This window comes from Amphiura filiformis, chromosome 19 (assembly GCF_039555335.1).
Source record: "Amphiura filiformis chromosome 19, Afil_fr2py, whole genome shotgun sequence".
In the NCBI taxonomy this organism is placed as follows: domain Eukaryota; kingdom Metazoa; phylum Echinodermata; class Ophiuroidea; order Amphilepidida; family Amphiuridae; genus Amphiura; species Amphiura filiformis.
In genome coordinates this window covers 52,467,199-52,485,408 of record NC_092646.1, presented here as the reverse complement: position 1 = coordinate 52,485,408, position 18,210 = coordinate 52,467,199, and the positions used below count along the sequence as shown (strand labels likewise).

General features: G+C 36.5%; 1 protein-coding gene across 4 annotated transcripts in view; it reads right to left on the bottom strand.

Annotated features, from left to right (window-relative positions):
* Positions 1-18,210, bottom strand: part of LOC140141464 (uncharacterized) — a 106,312-nt gene that overhangs the window by 71,762 nt on the left and 16,340 nt on the right. The gene's annotated exons all lie outside the window — the stretch shown is intronic.

Here is an 18,210-nt window from a genome sequence, read left to right as displayed (position 1 = left end):
TATTTATTCAATTCGTTTGTTTAAATTCTAAGATTGACATTGATAGTGCTGTTTACTGTAGATAGCAGATAATTTTTCTTTTCTTTTTTTCATATCATTTTAGACTTTATTAGATAGCAGATTTTTTGTCAATGTAGATAGCAGATAACAATTATAAAAGAAAGGATTGTGGTTTAACTGGTTAATTTGTTTACTAATTCATCTTTAAAACCACTTAAAAAATTTAACCCTTTGTTTTATTTACCAAGTTGCTAAGCAAAAATATTGTCTACTATCTACATGTACAGTAGACAGCATTACAACAAGTATAAATCAAAGGAATCCTTATTTTAATTTTGGAATTTAAACAATTGAAATTAATTTTGGCTTAAAATGCTATTTCCAATGTGAAAACAATCCTTCTATTCCATTCAATTAAATTAAAAAATAAAATAATCTCATTTGATTTTTAATTATTAACCAGTCCATTCACCAGCTTCATCCGGAAATCAATGAAAAAATTGTTACCATTCAGGCTAAAAAAATGCAAAATACTACTAATTATAGATTTTCCACACCAATGCTGTTGACCAGAAATGAATCACTGGAATGTACATAATGTTTAATTCTGGTCTAAATAGCTTAACAAATAGGATCATTTTGTATCACATCAGGTAATGGAGTGCATATAATGCTTCATGTCACCCATGTAGGTATTACCACACTGTATGTCATGTTCATGAATTGCATTTTTACTTATATCTTAACTCACTCCAGTCCAGATTGCTGACGAGAGGTTTCAAATTATTGTTAATTCAAATATTTCAGAATTGTAACTTGTCATGACCATATTTAGAATCAGCACGAAAAATGCATTAAAATGAGTACAAACAAACCTGGTATTGGTTCAGTGGTTCTTAAGATAGCTCTTGATATTTTGAGAAAATATCTCAAAACTTTTATTATGTTGAAGTCTTCTTGGTTAGCACACTGAACATTAACCTGCTACCATTTTGTATCACATCAGGTAATGAAGTGAATACAATGCCTCATGTCACGCATGTAGGTATTACCACATCACACTGCCATGCTCATGAATTGCATATATCCATTGCTACTTGTCTACACATGATTGATTTGCTTGGGACAAAGTCCCACCAATGGTACCATATTTGGACATATTATGAAGCACCAAACATAATCTATTACCATGGTTACTTTTACTTACTTTAGAAAGTAAATAGTATTAAAATCAGTCTAGCTATAATACTGATTCTAAAAAATGTATGTTAAAAAATACTGTCATTTGTTAATTAGGTATCCACAAAATTAAAGACAATAGTTTTAGATCAAACCACAAGGTAAATCTTGTTTTGATATAAGTTGACTATAAAAGAAACTCGTCATAATCAGTCTAAAGAACACATCCACAGATAAAGACAAGATGCTGTCATACTTTTTGTACTAGTAAATATGCAAAATCAAACAAAAATAAACAAAAATTTCAATTTTGAATAATAAACATGCTTTAAATTGCAAAACATACTATCCTATATTGTGTGTACAAGTGTACATGTTCTGGTGACAGTCACATGTACAAAAATTCTTATCGCTACGTGTAATTCCACTTAAACCAGCATATTTGCAATGATGCAAAATAGATTACGTAAGAATTAGACCATGACCATGAGCGGAACATGTGAATCAAATTTGTGTTTTTTCCAGATATTTCATCAGATCCAGGATGAATTTTAACCAGTTGTTGCACACTTTCCATATTCTCCCATACAATACAATAGCCAAGACCCACAGCAGCTGAAGGGAGTATCCCAGTATGCTTTGCGGTACCACTATAGAACTGATTGCACCATAGAAAATGTACACAAAATCCCACACTTCAACTTTCAATTACTCTCTAAAATCAGGGAAGCTTAGACTTTTGATTGAAAAAATATCACCCATAGAGTATTGTGAATCTATCAATAGCTCTCAATATCTAAGCGGCTCTTGTTTATATTTTGTATACATTTGCTATGGGGCATGCAGATATAATACAATGCATGATGGGATACTCCTTTCAGCTGCTGTGGCCAAGACCTTTAAAACCTAATATAACAGATGAACATGATAGAGTTCCAAGTAGCAGCTTTCTGCATAAATTGATCATGACCTTGTCCAGCCACTATGGCAGCAATTTGGCCCCTCTTGATCGACCAAATGACCATTCAATCACTTAATGGAATCGCTGGTTCCACTGCTGACTGAATTTATCTCTGGTAGAGGGAATCTGTTGACAACAAAATACTGGGATGTTTAATGAAATTTAAGGTGGTTCTGGACCCATTTTGGAAGTGCTCTATTTATGGTTTAAACATATTAATTGAGTAGGGCAGAGAACACTGATCCATATGCCTTTTGTTTGAAGCTAATCGGACATACGGTTTTCATAATACATACATTTTAAATGTCTTTGTATTGTATTGTTTTATCAATAATCAATACAGTTAATGAGCTAATATGACTTGAAAGTGCTCATTAATATGTAATTTTGCCAATATTTTGCTAAAATCCAATGCATAAATGTTCATAACATTTTTATTTAACAGAATATTGGTTTCAAACTTGGTCAAAGTGTTCCTAATGACTTCCAGATAATTTATGCATAATTAATGAGCTAGCCGCCCTAATTTGCATAATTAATTAGCATTTATGCAAATTAGCTCATTAATTATGCAAATATGCAAATGAGGGGGCGGCTTCACTATATAATACATTAGAACATATTAGAAACACTTTGACCAAGTTTCAGGGCAAAAGTATGCAAAATAAAAGTACCATGAACATTTATGCATTGATTTTTAGCAAAATATTGGCAAAAATTACATATTAATGAGCCTTTACAGTCTTTTTAGCTCATTAACTATATTGATTATTGATAAAAACAATAAGATACAAAGAAAATATAATTTGATGTAGTATAGAAACCATATGTCCGATTTGCTTCAAACAAAAGGCATATTGATCAGTGTACTTTACCCTACTCAATTAATCTGTTTAAAACATGCTCAAAGCATTTCCTTATTTCTAGAAAATGCATCCAATACCACCTTAATCAGTTGAGAATCTGTGATTTTTACACACCTGATCCCACAGTTTGTTGGCTTAGTCAGGGAGGGGGGGGGATCTGACTTGGACTGCCTTTTGAGGAGCGAGAGAGCAATCACTCTATACTGCTCTCACAAAATCTGATATATAGGAGAATGATTTTTAGCCCTCCTTAGTTGATCATTCTCTCTTTACATTCTATTGTAAATGCTCTATAAACAGCTCTCCTTGAAGGCTCAAGAAGAGCTATTTAATGCTCTCCTGCAAATTCCAAAAGACAGTCCCTGATGAAGTGTACCATGTACCAGGAGTACTTCCTCAGGAGAGTTACTTTTAGTAACTCTCCTGAGCCTTAATAAAAGGCCCACCTGATACTTTCAATGCTAATAATATGATGATATATTCAATAAATGGTAAAAATATCAGGGTTTGAACTGGGGTCTACTTAAATTGTGAAAAGTACAGCCCAGTCAGGTGAGGTGGATTTTTATGTGAACCAGGACCTACTTGCAACCACCAATCTTGAGTTAAAACACACTGTTAGTGTTACTATCAGCGTTAGAAATTTTGGTTGTCCGCTTGCCGGGACAACTAAAAAGTCGCCGGACAACCAAAAATACTGATTTGGTTGTGCGCCGGACAACCATAAATCTAGCCAAAAGTCACATTTGTAGGCTTACGGACAACCAAAAACTTAGACGGACAACCAGAAATTGTAATCTGGTTGTCCGTGGGACAACCATTTATTTTTCCTAAATTCGAACACTGGTTACTATGTACTCTAATGCGTACATGCTATACAAAGTATTGAGACTTTCTGTCAGAGTAGCTCAAGTCATTATAGAAGAGGCTAACTGGGTGCTTTCATGGTAACTGATGGGCAAGTTTAGAGCCTGTTTATTTTACCCCTGTATTCAATCTAAATAGCACCCACCATGACAAAGTATGGGGATGTGCAGCGCACATAAAATTTTCAATTTTTGAAGTGAATGTCTCAAAATGCACCATTTTTGCTAGTTTTTATCAAAGTTCTTAAATTTAAAAATCAAAAGATGACCTTTAATTTCACGGTTAAATATCATCCACAAAGTACACAGCAAATGAGCACCAAATTTCTATGTCTCTATTGCAGATCTCATTTGCATTTGCATTAGCCATCAAACAAAAAATGTCATCTGTCCAACCATAGAAGGAAGTACAAAACACCATATTCCAACCAGTGCCTGATTGCACTGATCATGGTTAATATTTATACATAACGCTTTGAAACAAATGAAATAAAAATGCTAAAAATAGCATCACTACCACCTGAGCTGCAAGATAATACAAGGTCATTATCACCGGAATTAACTGCAAAATACAAAATTTTCCATTTCATTTCAGCTACTGAGCAGCAAGACTGTTTGTTATCAGCAGTTAATGCGGGTCGGAGTGGATCAATACCTAGCGGTGTTTGCACTCAAATATTGAGACAAATAAAGCTGACACACAAGAGGAATGGTACAGGTCCTACATGTATGAAGGAGATCACAAGTCTTAAGGGGTATTATTTTAATCCCATGTGCATTCGACTTAGGAAGGGGAAATGAATAAAACGTTTGTTTGATATTATTAGCCTTATTTAAGGAACCACAAGATCCATGGAAATATACTGCGATTATTGTCTTTCATTTATAAATTATATTGCACAGTTTACCTAAATGGATAAAACTGGAAAAATGTGGCTCATGCCATTCCACTTGCCTTACGAAAAAGCAATGAAGCACAAATGTCAGAAAAATATAATGGTTTCCATTTTATATAATTATGTGCAATGGAGTAAGTACACAATACTCAATCCGTTGCGAAGATACAGCCTTTTAAGGTTAAACAAAATCTGTTATGGCTTTGTCAACTCAAAAAACATATTATCATCTTACACGTAAGAAAACATGCATACCAATCATGTGAAATAAAAAAAATTAAAAAAAGTGTAAAAATGACCATTTTAGCTTATTTTGTCACCTTCAGTCAGCTCCTATTGTTAAATTTGTTTACCGATGCTTGGTAACAAATTTGATTGACAGGCAATAGCTTGTCACCTGTCATGCGCAACACAATTATCTCTATAAAACATACTATAAAGATGTCAGCCTCATGCAATTATACTGATCATCAGTTGCAAGCTCGACCCAAGACGAATTCGGCCTAAAAGACACTGCCCTATTGTAATGCAGCCAGAAAAAACCCGACCGGCCCGGTCAATATTTTTTGAGGCCTGTGATTGGTTTTTGGCGAGCCGAAAGGGGATGGGAAGCAATTTTTGGCAGGCCGAGAGGAGGGGCAAGTGAATTTTGGCACATAAAACACTCTAAAAATGCTTAGGAAAACCGTGCGGAAAAGCTTAATGCAAATTTTCCTTCACGCTCTTTCCGCAAACATGTATAAAGACCATTTAAAGTTGGTAAATTGACATCCCAAAATTTGGCATGTGCAATGGGGGGGCAACGATTTTTGGCGGGCGAGAGGGGGGGGGGCAGCGATTTTTGGCGATGGGGAGCAATTTTGGTGTCATTTTCCCAACAAATTACTCTTATCATTCTGCATGTACATTATTACCCCCCCCTGTGGGCCTCCTCCCACATACCCGAAGAGGAGGAGGGGTCAAATAATGATGAATTATTGTTTTTATATTAGCATTATATATATCAAATTTCCGATCTGAGAAAATCTCGAATTTTAATGAAAATTCCTTAGAACCCTGACTGGATGACTCGGCTAGATAATGGTACTCATTTTTTTTGCATCGTAACCAAATCAAAGTTTTATATTATTGAGAACACATTTTCATGCCAAAATTGATGAATTTTAGTCCATTATCGGACCAGCATGCCACTGATTGCTGTCGGTTTTATGCTCAAAAACTCATCTCTTTTTCCTCAATGAATATTACCATAGTAAGAAGTATGCAATGTGTATTAATGAACGATGACGTTTGAGATGCTGCTGCATGGACTGATGCCAGATAGGCCTATGTATACCATGTATACTCTAAGATCAAGTCATGTTTAAGTCTAAATGGAAGCAAACTTGGGTCAAAGGTTTGATGTGGACCTTTTAGCTGTTTCGCTTTGTGTGGCCGTCGGGGTGGGGTAGGGTGGGTGGGGGTGAGTGAGTGTGTGTATGTATTTCCCTTGGGATATAGGCCTACTATTCAAATCCCAATTTGTAGCGACACGCTGTATGTTTAACATACCGATTTTACAAATTACTCTTATATATCATACCATGTATTCTTCATGCATAAGTACCCCATGTGGGCCCCTCCCACATCCCGATTGGAGGGGGGGGACAATCATTGTTTTTATATTAGCATTATAGGCCTATACTATCAATTTCAGTCATGTAGGCCATATTTAATATTATATTAGGTCAAAAAACTTTTCAAAAAAGTCTAAAACACTCCGGTTTTTATGTCAAAAATTGTCTCTTTTGGGGTGCTAAATCTGCTAAAATGTTTACTGAACGTGAAAGCCCAGGATGGGGTGCCGGTAGGTGTGGTGGGGTGGGGGAAGCAGTGGATACCAAGCACAAAAAATGTTTAATTATTGCCTTATTTTTCTGCTTCAACATCAGCCATATTGGTCATGTAATAAAACCAAAAACATTTTTTAAGAGTGTCTCTTGTGCATAAAAGTATAGGAAACTCGTAACTTTAAAGCATGTTTTCTGGAAGAAGTAAGCACTTGTTATTAAAAGTGTAGAACAAGCCAGGAGCCTTGAAATGTTCTTTTTAATAGCCTCTGAAATGTCCTTTCCTGTGGTGCGAAATGTGCAGAAACCATCTGGCTTACCCCAACCAGGGCCCTTGAGCGGGCCCCGAACCCCCGGCCGTGCTGGCGACAGCTCCACTACCACGCTCGCTACGATTTGCAAGTTTAGGATTTTTTGGGTCTGTCTGTGCATCTCTGAATTTTGTAACAATCCAAAAGTTGAGGGTCTCACCCCTTAATTGTTGGACTGGGATTGACAAGCCAGTAGGCCTATATAAGCGCCGAGTATTTAGGTCCATTTTCAATATCATTAAAACTTTTTGCTCCATTCGTGCGAATTTGTTCCAGCAAAATCATTTTGATAGTAGGTCATCAAGACACAGGTTTTGCAATTTGAGGCCCTGCACTGGTACCCCCCCCCCCTGTTTTCGAGGCTCACATCCCCCCTCAGACACCCTCCCGATGGTCGCGCTATTCCTGAATCCGCCACTGCCCTCTCGGCCTACTAAAAATTGCATGGTTTTTTTTTGCCATGCGGGGATTTTTTGCAATGTGCAAAGGCCATTAAAATTTTTCTCCATATTAGGCCTATTTCACAACCCATTAGGTATAGGCCTATTAGGCCTAGTTTTCATGTGTTTTTTTCTCATGCATTACTTTCATGTATTTAGGGGCTGTGAAGTTTTCTTTGGAAGGGGTCCCAAATTTACAAAAAGTCAGCGCCAATAAAATTGCGCCCCCTTCCCGCCATCACCGATACACCTTACCCCTTAACAGGCTAAAATTGCATTGAAATCGGTCCTTTTAAATAAAATAAACACACTATCTGTAATCATCTTGTGACTCGGATTCTCTACATTTGGTCATTAAAATTTTATGACCCCCTATTTTCTTTCCAAAAATTCGACCCCCCGTATATTTGGGACCCCCCCCTCCCCGAAGAAAATGCCAGCCCCTTAATATTTTTTTAAAGATTGGTTTTAGGCCTATTTATTTTTTATTTACGTATACTATTTAGCCCTATTAGATTTCATATTGTAGGCCCTATGGATTAATTATATATTTTCTGAGAGAAAGAGAGAGAGAGAGAGAAATATGAATACCTGAGTGGAAGAAGGGCCCAACTCCATCAAAACTGTTTTTGAGATAAAAAGAAAAAACTTAATATTTGGAAAAGTTTTATAGACAGAATGTTTTCATCTTCAGGGGACCTTTAATACATCAACATACAATATTACATACATTTGAAATTATATATGATGTTTCCATGGCAACGGTACAGGTCTTAATACGAGCTGGAGTTGGGCCCTGCTTCCACTAATATACTGCAAGTGCCAGTTCCGTAAGCAGATGTGTTATAAATAGCTACAGAAATTTGATAATTATCCATTAATTGCATAAGTAGAAGCATGTAATATGTTAGCAAGAAAGTTTATTGTAGAGAAAAGCAGATTTCATGGATAAACAAAATTCCTCTTTAACCCAATATTTGTGGAAGAAGGGCCCAACTCCATGGATTTGGGCCTTTCTTCCATGAAAACCATGATTAAATGTACGTGGAAGACTTTTAGAGAGTGAATTCTGGCGCATCTTTCACACACAAAGAAGAACAGTCTGCTGGCAATAATATGCTGGGTCTAACTCATTTTTGTAAAAAATTGGAGTTGGGCCCTTCTTCCACTCAGGTATTCATATATAGAGAGGGAAAGCAAGAGGGACTGAAGGAGAGTGCGGGAGAGGAAGAAAATGGCAAAGAAAATTGGACACAGTTGTTTGACATAGCGCCCGATAGCGGGTCAAATTGAAATAAGGCCGAGTTGGTACTAGATACGAGTTGTCACAGGGCACACAACGTGAGTGACCTTGTGACCTCTTCAGAAATCAACACGCTGAAATGCTGAATTCAAATCAAGTGTCCGGAGGATAAATAATTTGAAATTTTGACATCTTTGGACCAAATTGGTAAGAAGTAAGTTACTGATTAGCATGTAACGCTATTCATTAATCGTCATGTCCATTTTGACATCAACAGAATGAAAGATGTTGATGAAAGAGCGATTTTTTCGGCGTGTATTTTATGGAGTGGCCGTAACTCCCTAATTGAAAACCGTCACAAAATGACAGCGGAGTGTGCCTAAACGCCCAGATATTTCATTTTTGGTGAATCCTAGTAACACTAGCATACCACATATGTTATGGTAAGGTATCATAGAAATAATGTAGCTAAGAATTCTGGCGATAATATCATACACAAAAACAATATTATTGTTACAAAAAATGACCACAAGTGGTACCAGATTCCATGCAAATTTTGTCAATGCTTAAGCTTATAAAATAAAATCAACAAAAGCTTTATACAGGCTGAATAGTGCCATTATTTTATTGAACTGTTTATTATCTGTAGCCAAATTAAAAGCAAAATCGGGGCATGCATCACTATATTATGGCCTCTGTCACAAAAATCTTCATGCTCACGTGGCGTGAACAAAAGAATTGAAACACTGACAAAGTACATTTGTGTATGAGCTAGATTAATAAATCATAATTAATAATAATGCTTAGAATGTTAGCTCGAGATGACCTATGATTTTTAGGTCTCACGATGTTTATTTTCTGGAGAAAAAAATTGGTTTAGGTGGCTACGTACAGCCCAAATTAGGACGAGAACCATAGAAATTTAGCGTAACCTTAAAGATTCACAAAATTGGCCATTTTTACCCCATTTTTAGGAAAATCCTGATTTTGTCATAAATTTGCATATATTCATGAAGCGATAATTGTGGGAATAAAGCCAAAGAAGGCATGAGATGTATTGTTTTTGTTTATTTAATGTTCATTTATGCAAATATTAAAAATCCAGGGTCATATAATTGCTATATTTGCTTCTTTACAACATTTTTAAAATGGCTGAAATCACAAAAATAACTCTTTTGCCAGGACTTTTCAGGTAAATACATATGTAATTTTCGCCGTTGAGGGCGCTATTATGTATCAATTATGACCTTCAAAGGCCTGTATTTCCTAAACTACACAAACAAATTGTCTGATTTTTGCACAGGATTTTGCTCTGAGGGTCTAGATTGTAAAACTGAATATAGCATAATTGTACATCTTTGGGAAAATAGTTTTATTTGATGACAAAAATTTATTTTGTGCGTAACTTTTTATGCGTGACCGCATAAAATGCTATATTCACCTTCATTACGAGCAGAAAATTTTCTATCTAATTAGGTAGTCGGTTTTGCACAGAAGTTACTAGGAGACAAATTATATGGAATTCAAAATGCCCAAAAGTTTTCCAACTGCTGCAGAATCTGTTACAATTTCCACCATACATTTGTGTATGTACATTGTAGGCAGGGGTACACACAATAGCTAGCATTGTGGCCACCCTAATATTAGCCTTATTTAAGGAACCACAAGATCCATGGAAATATACTGCGATTATTGTCTTTCATTTATAAATTATATTGCACAGTTTACCTAAATGGATAAAACTGGAAAAATGTGGCTCATGCCATTCCACTTGATTTAAGAAAAAGCAATGAAGCACAAATGTCAGAAAAATATAATGGTTTCCATTTTATATAATTATGTGCAATGGAGTAAGTACACAATACCTATCTTCATACATCACTGATTTGCAGAACTTCATGTTTTATTGTTCTTTTACATAAAATTAGCGTGCCTCATACATGTACTCATAAAGCATGTTTTTTAATGTAACTTATGTTGTAAATTTAAATGCAATTACGTACATATGTCTTTCCATGAAGATGGGACTCAATTTAATATTTGTGCCATGGCATTGAAGTTCATACAAATGATACAAAACAAATATTATTCAACCATTTTGACATTGTGGTAATCTGTGGGCAGCCCTCGAATTAAGGATCTGAAGGGGCACGGCAACTTTTTTAGGGCAAGTTGATAATTGCCTTGGATTTTCACTGAAAAGGCAAGGCAGCACAGCAATTTGTAATATTTCAAAAGGGCATCACGGCAACTGTTGAAAATTTGAGAAGGGCACCAAGGCAATTTTTCAAAAGCGAATAGATGCATTGCTGTCAGCTGAATTCGACACCAAAGTAAAATTCATCTCTCAACTTTACACTAAAACTAACCTGATTGCTCAAAAACCTGCTTAAATAATACAAAGCAGTCAAAAATCAACAGTTTAATTTACTTAAATTTTGCGATCCCTAGTTCTGAGCTGCAAAAGTGACTCAAACAGCGGTGAAACAGCTGTAACTTTGGTAATGATAGTGATCAAATAATTTTGACCCATACATTATGTGAACTACATAGCACTGAAGTGGTAAATATTGTTTTGTTAAACAAAATGTCCTCTCCAGACGCCATGCATTTTCCCATTGAAACTTTAGTGATGAATTTAACAATGTTATTGATGATCCCACGCTTTGATATTTTGGAATTGAATTTGGTACATCATGAAGTTCTAAAAATCATAGAATTTTTATGAATTTAAGGACTTCTAATTTTGACCCTCTGTGGGACTGTAACTTAAAGTGTACGCTTAACGTGAAATAGCCCTAAAGGGCACGGCAAGTGACTGCCGTCGGTAAAGGACATATTTTGAGGGCATTACGGCAATGGGGGGGGGCACCCACGGCAATATGCTGTCGGTGCCGTGGGTTAATTCGAGGGCTGTCTGTGGGTAAACTTATTCTAGAGGCATGCTGTCTAAGGTGGTGGGGGACAAAATCTTTGGCCTGGTATTAGGCCACAATTGTCTGAATTTTGACCCATTTTTGTGTTAAAATTGCAAATGTTCGCACACTTGGACGTGGTCATTTTCTATTTTAGTAGCGGGTCCGAGGGACGATTTGAAAACTTTACCCCCCCCCCTTGGCTCAGAGGCTTGATCCTGTTTTATTCACAAAATTGAAACTAATCAGCCAGCCTAAATACTGCCATTGAGTCATATATCATTATCAAATTCATAGAACTAATATTTTTAAAATCACAACCACCATATTCACAATATGCATTTTAATATCAATATTTGTACTGTTATCAATCTTTATCCACAGCTTGTACCCAGTGCCTTTTATCTTTAGATTAAAAATAAAAAAATACACAGATAGAGATCATAAGAGTTGACAATACATCAATCAATTTTGCCCTTTTCTCATTTTTTAATAGCCCATGTCATTGTAGGAAAGCGTCATTTCTGTTACACCAACCTCATAAACAAAAGCTTCCATCAAGCGTAGTTTAATGCTAGCTCATGCAGAGCCTTAATACCATCATTGATACATCGCACGCTGCTGGACAGCTAACGTGAAACACCAGTGGTTTGTTGTTTACCATTTCAATTATTTACAAAGCAACAGATTTTTCCCAACGCGTCCGTCCGTCCGCATCAGTGTTAATGATAAGAGTAAATGTGTTTGAATTAGTGAATGGATGGTATGAAATCAACTGATTTGCAAACAGATTGCGAATTTTGTTTTGCTTGATAAACCAAGACAAACAAATACAACGGGTTAAGGTTATGGAAAATAAGTTTGATTTCAAACAGTTTAGACCTACATGTAATGCTTTATAATATTTTATACAAAATATAGGGGTTATGAACAACAATAACACACATAGGTTAATTTACATCATCACAAATTTTGGTATGGGACAGTAGGTTAGCATAATAGCGATTCTGTATGCCCTTTTTACACCACCAAGGTCCTGGGTTCAAGCCTCGACAGGTCCCGGGTTCAAGCCTCGACAGGTCCCGGGTTCAAGCCTCGACAGGTCCCGGGTTCAAGCCTCGACAGGTCCCGGGTTCAAGCCTCGACAGGTCCCGTGCACATGATTTCCAGGCCAGGTTAGCATAATAGCGATTCTGTTCTCCCTTTACACTGAGGTCCTGGGTTCAAGCCCTGACAGGTCCCGTGCACATGATTTCCAGGCCATGCTTTCCTCCTGCATCTAAAACTGGGCATTCTTCATTGAGAGTATTGATTGCAGAAATATAGAAATATTGATAATGATGTAAAATGGTGTGATTAACCGATAAACGTCAATAAAATCCCAGCCAAAATTTGGTCATCTTTATGGTAAGATGTTATTCCAAAATGTGGGTCATTCCATGGAATCCATGCACTAATCAACCACACCAACCACAGATAGTGAAGGAGTACACTGTACATGCAATAACACACTTGAACTCATTGTACCCCCAGTAATGGCTGAATACTGAAGCATTGTTGGTAATATAAAGCCAAATTGGGATGGACATGGACAGTTTAAAATCAAAACAAGGGTTGAGAACAAGAAAACCTCACCTCACAATGTGTCACAAACTTCTGATTCTCAACCCTTGAAATGACAGTAAAACCCAAATTTTTAACATTCGTGTTAAAAGGAGTGGACACTGGACAGCCTCATCCCCCATTTTTCTTGATAAAAACTGAGATTTTGGGATCAGAAGAAAGCTCATATTTTTATCAAAATTTCTGGAGCAATGCAACTCAAAATATGGACAGTCAAAATGGTGTTATTACATTGTGTGTACAAAATGTACATTGTATGCTGTGTTTCATTTTTAGCATTTTTTGAAGAGCTATAATTCAAATTTTAAATGAACGACAAGTTTAGCAAGCACATACATGTACAATTAAGTACATAGTATCGAGGAAATATCATGCAGAATTTTGTAAACACACAAACATTTTGACTGGTGTAACAATTGTTTTTAAATCAGATGAAGGAAATGTGGTAAATAATTTTTACCTAGCTATGACACGTAAACTGGTTTAAAATGTTTCAAATCACTGAAATTAATTGCATGAAAATCACTAGAGCTATTTATAGTATGCTAGCTAGCACTTTGAGTCAACATCTTGAATAGGGAGCCGGTTTCACATCAAAGCCACATCTGCGGGCCATACATGGCTACACCAGTGAGCCTTGATTACAAGATTGCACACAATATTTGGCAGATTTAGAAATAGCAGCCTGCATCAAGGAGAAGGAGGATAATTTTTGCACAGATTTCCATAGCAATGAAAATTTGTCAATATTTGCCAATTTTACAAGGAAAAGGAGTATTTTGTGATCCTAGCATCCTCTTTTTATTAAATTTTTCAGTAGTTTATACCCAACATTTCAGTTGATTCCGATTTTATTTTTGCGAGTTATGCATGATTATACCTTAAGTATGTATTACATTGCTCCATAGACTACTGTGTTGTTCATTCTGGTAAACCAGAACATAATTCAAATTTGATGATATTTTTGCAAATTAACGAATTAATTTGCAAGAATTTTTTTGTATGTCTACACAAACATTATGTAGCCAGAGGTTTCCAGTAGGTATAAAAATAAGTGATGGATGAGGCTGTGGATCATGAAATGCCCCATTAATTGATTTTAGTATCACATTTAACATACACATACATATATGTGATTAATTAATTTTATTACCGGTACTATTACCGTAATTGTCATCCCAATTCTGACAGTTCAAGACAATGACACAGCTGACCAGTACTAATTAAGCCTCATTAACAGTTTGTACACAGGCGAATTGAGCCAATTATTTCACATCAAAACTCAATATATTAATTAGTATTATAAAACACAGTTCATATTTTTCCTGATGGTGACATAGCATGTTAGCCCATACTTTATAGCTATTAATTTGTTTCTTTGTTTGGTTGTCTGCTTTCAATTGTTGTCGTTGTTGATATTGATATGCTGTTTACTTTCTTTGTTTTGTTATTTTGTTGTGTTTCCTTCATGTTTATGTTTTGTTTCTATGATTTACGGTCTATTGGTTGGTTGATTTGGGAGGAGGGGAAGTTTGCACTTTTTATTTGATTTTTTCGTTTTTTTTGTTGTTTGATTTATTTTGTTTGCAAATTTCTTTGTCAGATTTTGCTTTGTTTTGTTGATTTTATTTGTTTCATTTGTTTTGTTTTCCAAACACATTTGGAAGAATTTTTCCTCTCATCATCCCTGACACCAGATTTACCATCTGTTGCAGACACCAATTTTCCATCGGCTCTTGCTTCTAGGTGAACGCATAGAGTAGGCCTATATCATTTGTAGAATTGATGGTAGTAGAAATAGTACACAGTACTTTTCCATGAAATCCCTAAGAAAGACATTCGGTTTATGGGCTATTTCACGTTAAGCTTACACTTACAGTCCCACAGAGGGTCAAAATTAGAAGTCCTTAAATTCATAAAATTCTATGATTTTAGAACTTCAAGATGTACCAAATTCAATTCCAAAATATCAGAGCATGGGATCATCAATAACATTGTTAAATTCATCACTAAAGTTTCAATGGGAAAATTGTCCTGTTTTATGATTGCGGAACACCCTGAAGATTCTACAGATGCAAGTTTTGGCAGGAACTACCAATTTAGTTTCAATTTTGATAGTACTTGTTTTGGAGAGGACATCGCTTTTTTTGTTTAACAGAATCTACATAATTATAAAATGGTCATAATTTTCATAATACCGGACCAATTTATGCCAAATAACTTGCATTGCATTGTGTATGCTTCATACTTTGTTACCAAAGCAATAGCTACAAAGGAGGCTTATTTATATTCCTAAGAAATCATTCACAAGACATTCAAAATATGAAGTGGGACTCCAGAAATGTGTTGAAAATGCATATGTAAATGCAAAAATCTGATATAAAAAGTTGTCAGAATTTAATGAAAATGCTCCTGTAGCTTCTCCTCCATAACACCCATCTAATAAAATCACCCACATTATATAATGTTCCAAATTCAGGTACCGGTAACCAGAAATGCTGAAGCACCATTTTGAAAAGTGCACACTTAACGTGAAATAGCCCTTATATTAACACCGTGTATTGATATTGAATGGCATGCACGCAGTTGGGCGCAATGCTTGACTCTCACACGCTTATGTGAATTTACGCGAGCGAGCGTGAGTTGGGACTTTATTGACTCTTGCAGTAACAAAAGCCGAATAATTTCCGAATTATATAAACCGAACAAACATTAGGAGTGTAGATTTCAAATGGAATCAACTATTAAGATATAACATCATTTGAAATTCACACTCCTTCTGTGAGAGATGAAGGTCATGTCTTCTAATACAGGGTGGATGGATTTCAACTGGATTTTCCGAATAGGCCATTCAGGAAAAGTTTTTCTCGAGTATGACCTTGATATAAAATGAGGTTAGACCTACATTGTGCAATGTCATTGTGAACGGAGGCAAATGTGCGATGCACATGTATGTATAAGTCTAGTAGACTTGATCACTTTAATGATAATGTGATACATGAATGCATTCAAGTTCAAAGCGTGCTTATAATTGTGAGATCTTATCATTAAATTTTAAAAACACAAATTATATCATGTCTGGTCCCGGTGTCTGGTACAGTACTAGTAGGGTAGCATTCGTGAGTCATTCAATTGTGGGGCACCGAGCTTGGCTAAGGGGGCACTGAGCCTGGCTGAAGGGGCAATGAGCCTGACTGAGGGGGCACTAAGTCTGGCTGAAAGGGCACCAAGCCTGGCTGAGGGGGCACCAAGCCTGGCTGAGGGGGCACCAAGCCTGGCTGAGGGGGCATCAAGCCTGGCTGAGGGGGCACTGGCTATTTTTTGACAATTTTCAATGGGATACTGGGCTAGTCCAGTTGAAATCCATACACCACATGGACTACATGACCTAAATCTGCACCAAGGGAGAGTGAATTTCAAAAGGGATTACTTGAATGGGTATTTGAAATCTACACCCACTGTGTGGAAGATTACGATCATGTCTTCCATATGGGGTGTGTGATTTCAACCCTAATAGCACATTGATAATAAGACTAATCTAGAGACACCGTCCTGCAAGCGCCGATGACCATGGTTGCCGTGTAACCCCAATTGACAATGTTTACAAGAGCACCCTCTTCCGCCCCAACACACCTTGTCCACTCCCATACATGTCCGTCCATCCAATCAAACTTGCTCCTAACTTGAATCTTGTATTTTTAAATAAACTGTCTTGTCAAAAGGTCCTCTCAAAAGTCCAAGTGGCAGGCATAAGAATTGTACTGGTATGTAAAACTCTTTGATCAAGATAGACGCAATGTTTTACATACCAGTTTGAGTGGAGCCTAAAAATAACCCTTGACGTATGGAATTCAAAAAGGTATATATCATTGGATGTAATAAACTCACCATTACCCAGTGGCGTAACCTAGGTGTTGCAAAGGGGGCAGACTGCAGTGCTCCAAAATTATCGAGAAAAAAAGGTTTCGATTGAAACTGCGATGATAAGAATGCAACTTTTAAAGCATCCCTTTTTGGATGCTGTTTCCTGACCAAGGTTTTGCCTCATCGCACCAACAAGTGTGGGTACATGTAAGTGTTTGCCACCCCCTCCCAAAACACTACTCACTGCACACGTAACACCCTCATCTCATTCAAAATGGTGTGACAATATAAATATCACATCAAAATAAAACAACCTAAAAATTCAATGCAATAATTATGTTGACAGCCCCGGGTTGACAGGCAAGTGTGAATATGCATGCATAGAGGCCAGTCAATGTCAAGATGACTTGACCACTTGATATTAATAGACATGGCAGCATATCCAGAGTGACCATATTGACCAATCATTTATGCTTTCAATCTGCTAGCCTTCGGGCAATCAAGCCATGCATCTTCGACAATATACACAACTAAATTGCATATCTCTGTGAAAGGACGGTCTAATCAACATATAGCCTGTCTACCATTCTTTCAAACATGTCAAGATGCATACATGCTCTTTGCATTTTAAATCTATTTTAGCAAGCTTCTTAGGTGGGTGACCCAATTGACAGCCTCCCTCCCCCTCTTGCTTGGGCAACCCTCTGAAAATGCTGATTTTGGTTTCAGATTAAAGCTCAGTTATTCCAAACATTCAAATTTTCACCTGAAATCCATATTGTGTACAGTTATCTATGAACCACTGTGATTTGCGATCCTGTTTATAAACAACACATTTAATGGTAGGCTTGAATCTAAGGAGATTCTCCTAGATTTTATTGTGCCTATGTAGACTCACTAAAGTGTGGGAGACTCTTTAGACTGATTCTCACTAACTGCTGTTGCCAGAATCCAAGCAGATTCTTGCAAGGTGAAACAAAATTCTCTCCCCTCATTCCTCAGCAAACATGCTCTGATCTGTGTAGTGTGTACTTCTTGCTCTAGAAATCTGGTAATCACCCTGATCATGTAAAATTCCACACAATGCACGCTATTAAAACTGCATGTAGTTATACATGGTTCAACTTCAAAATCAAAATAAATGTGCATGGTAAATAATACATCATAAATACATTGTGTGGCACTAGACATGTATGTGTTACAACTCATTCAGTGCA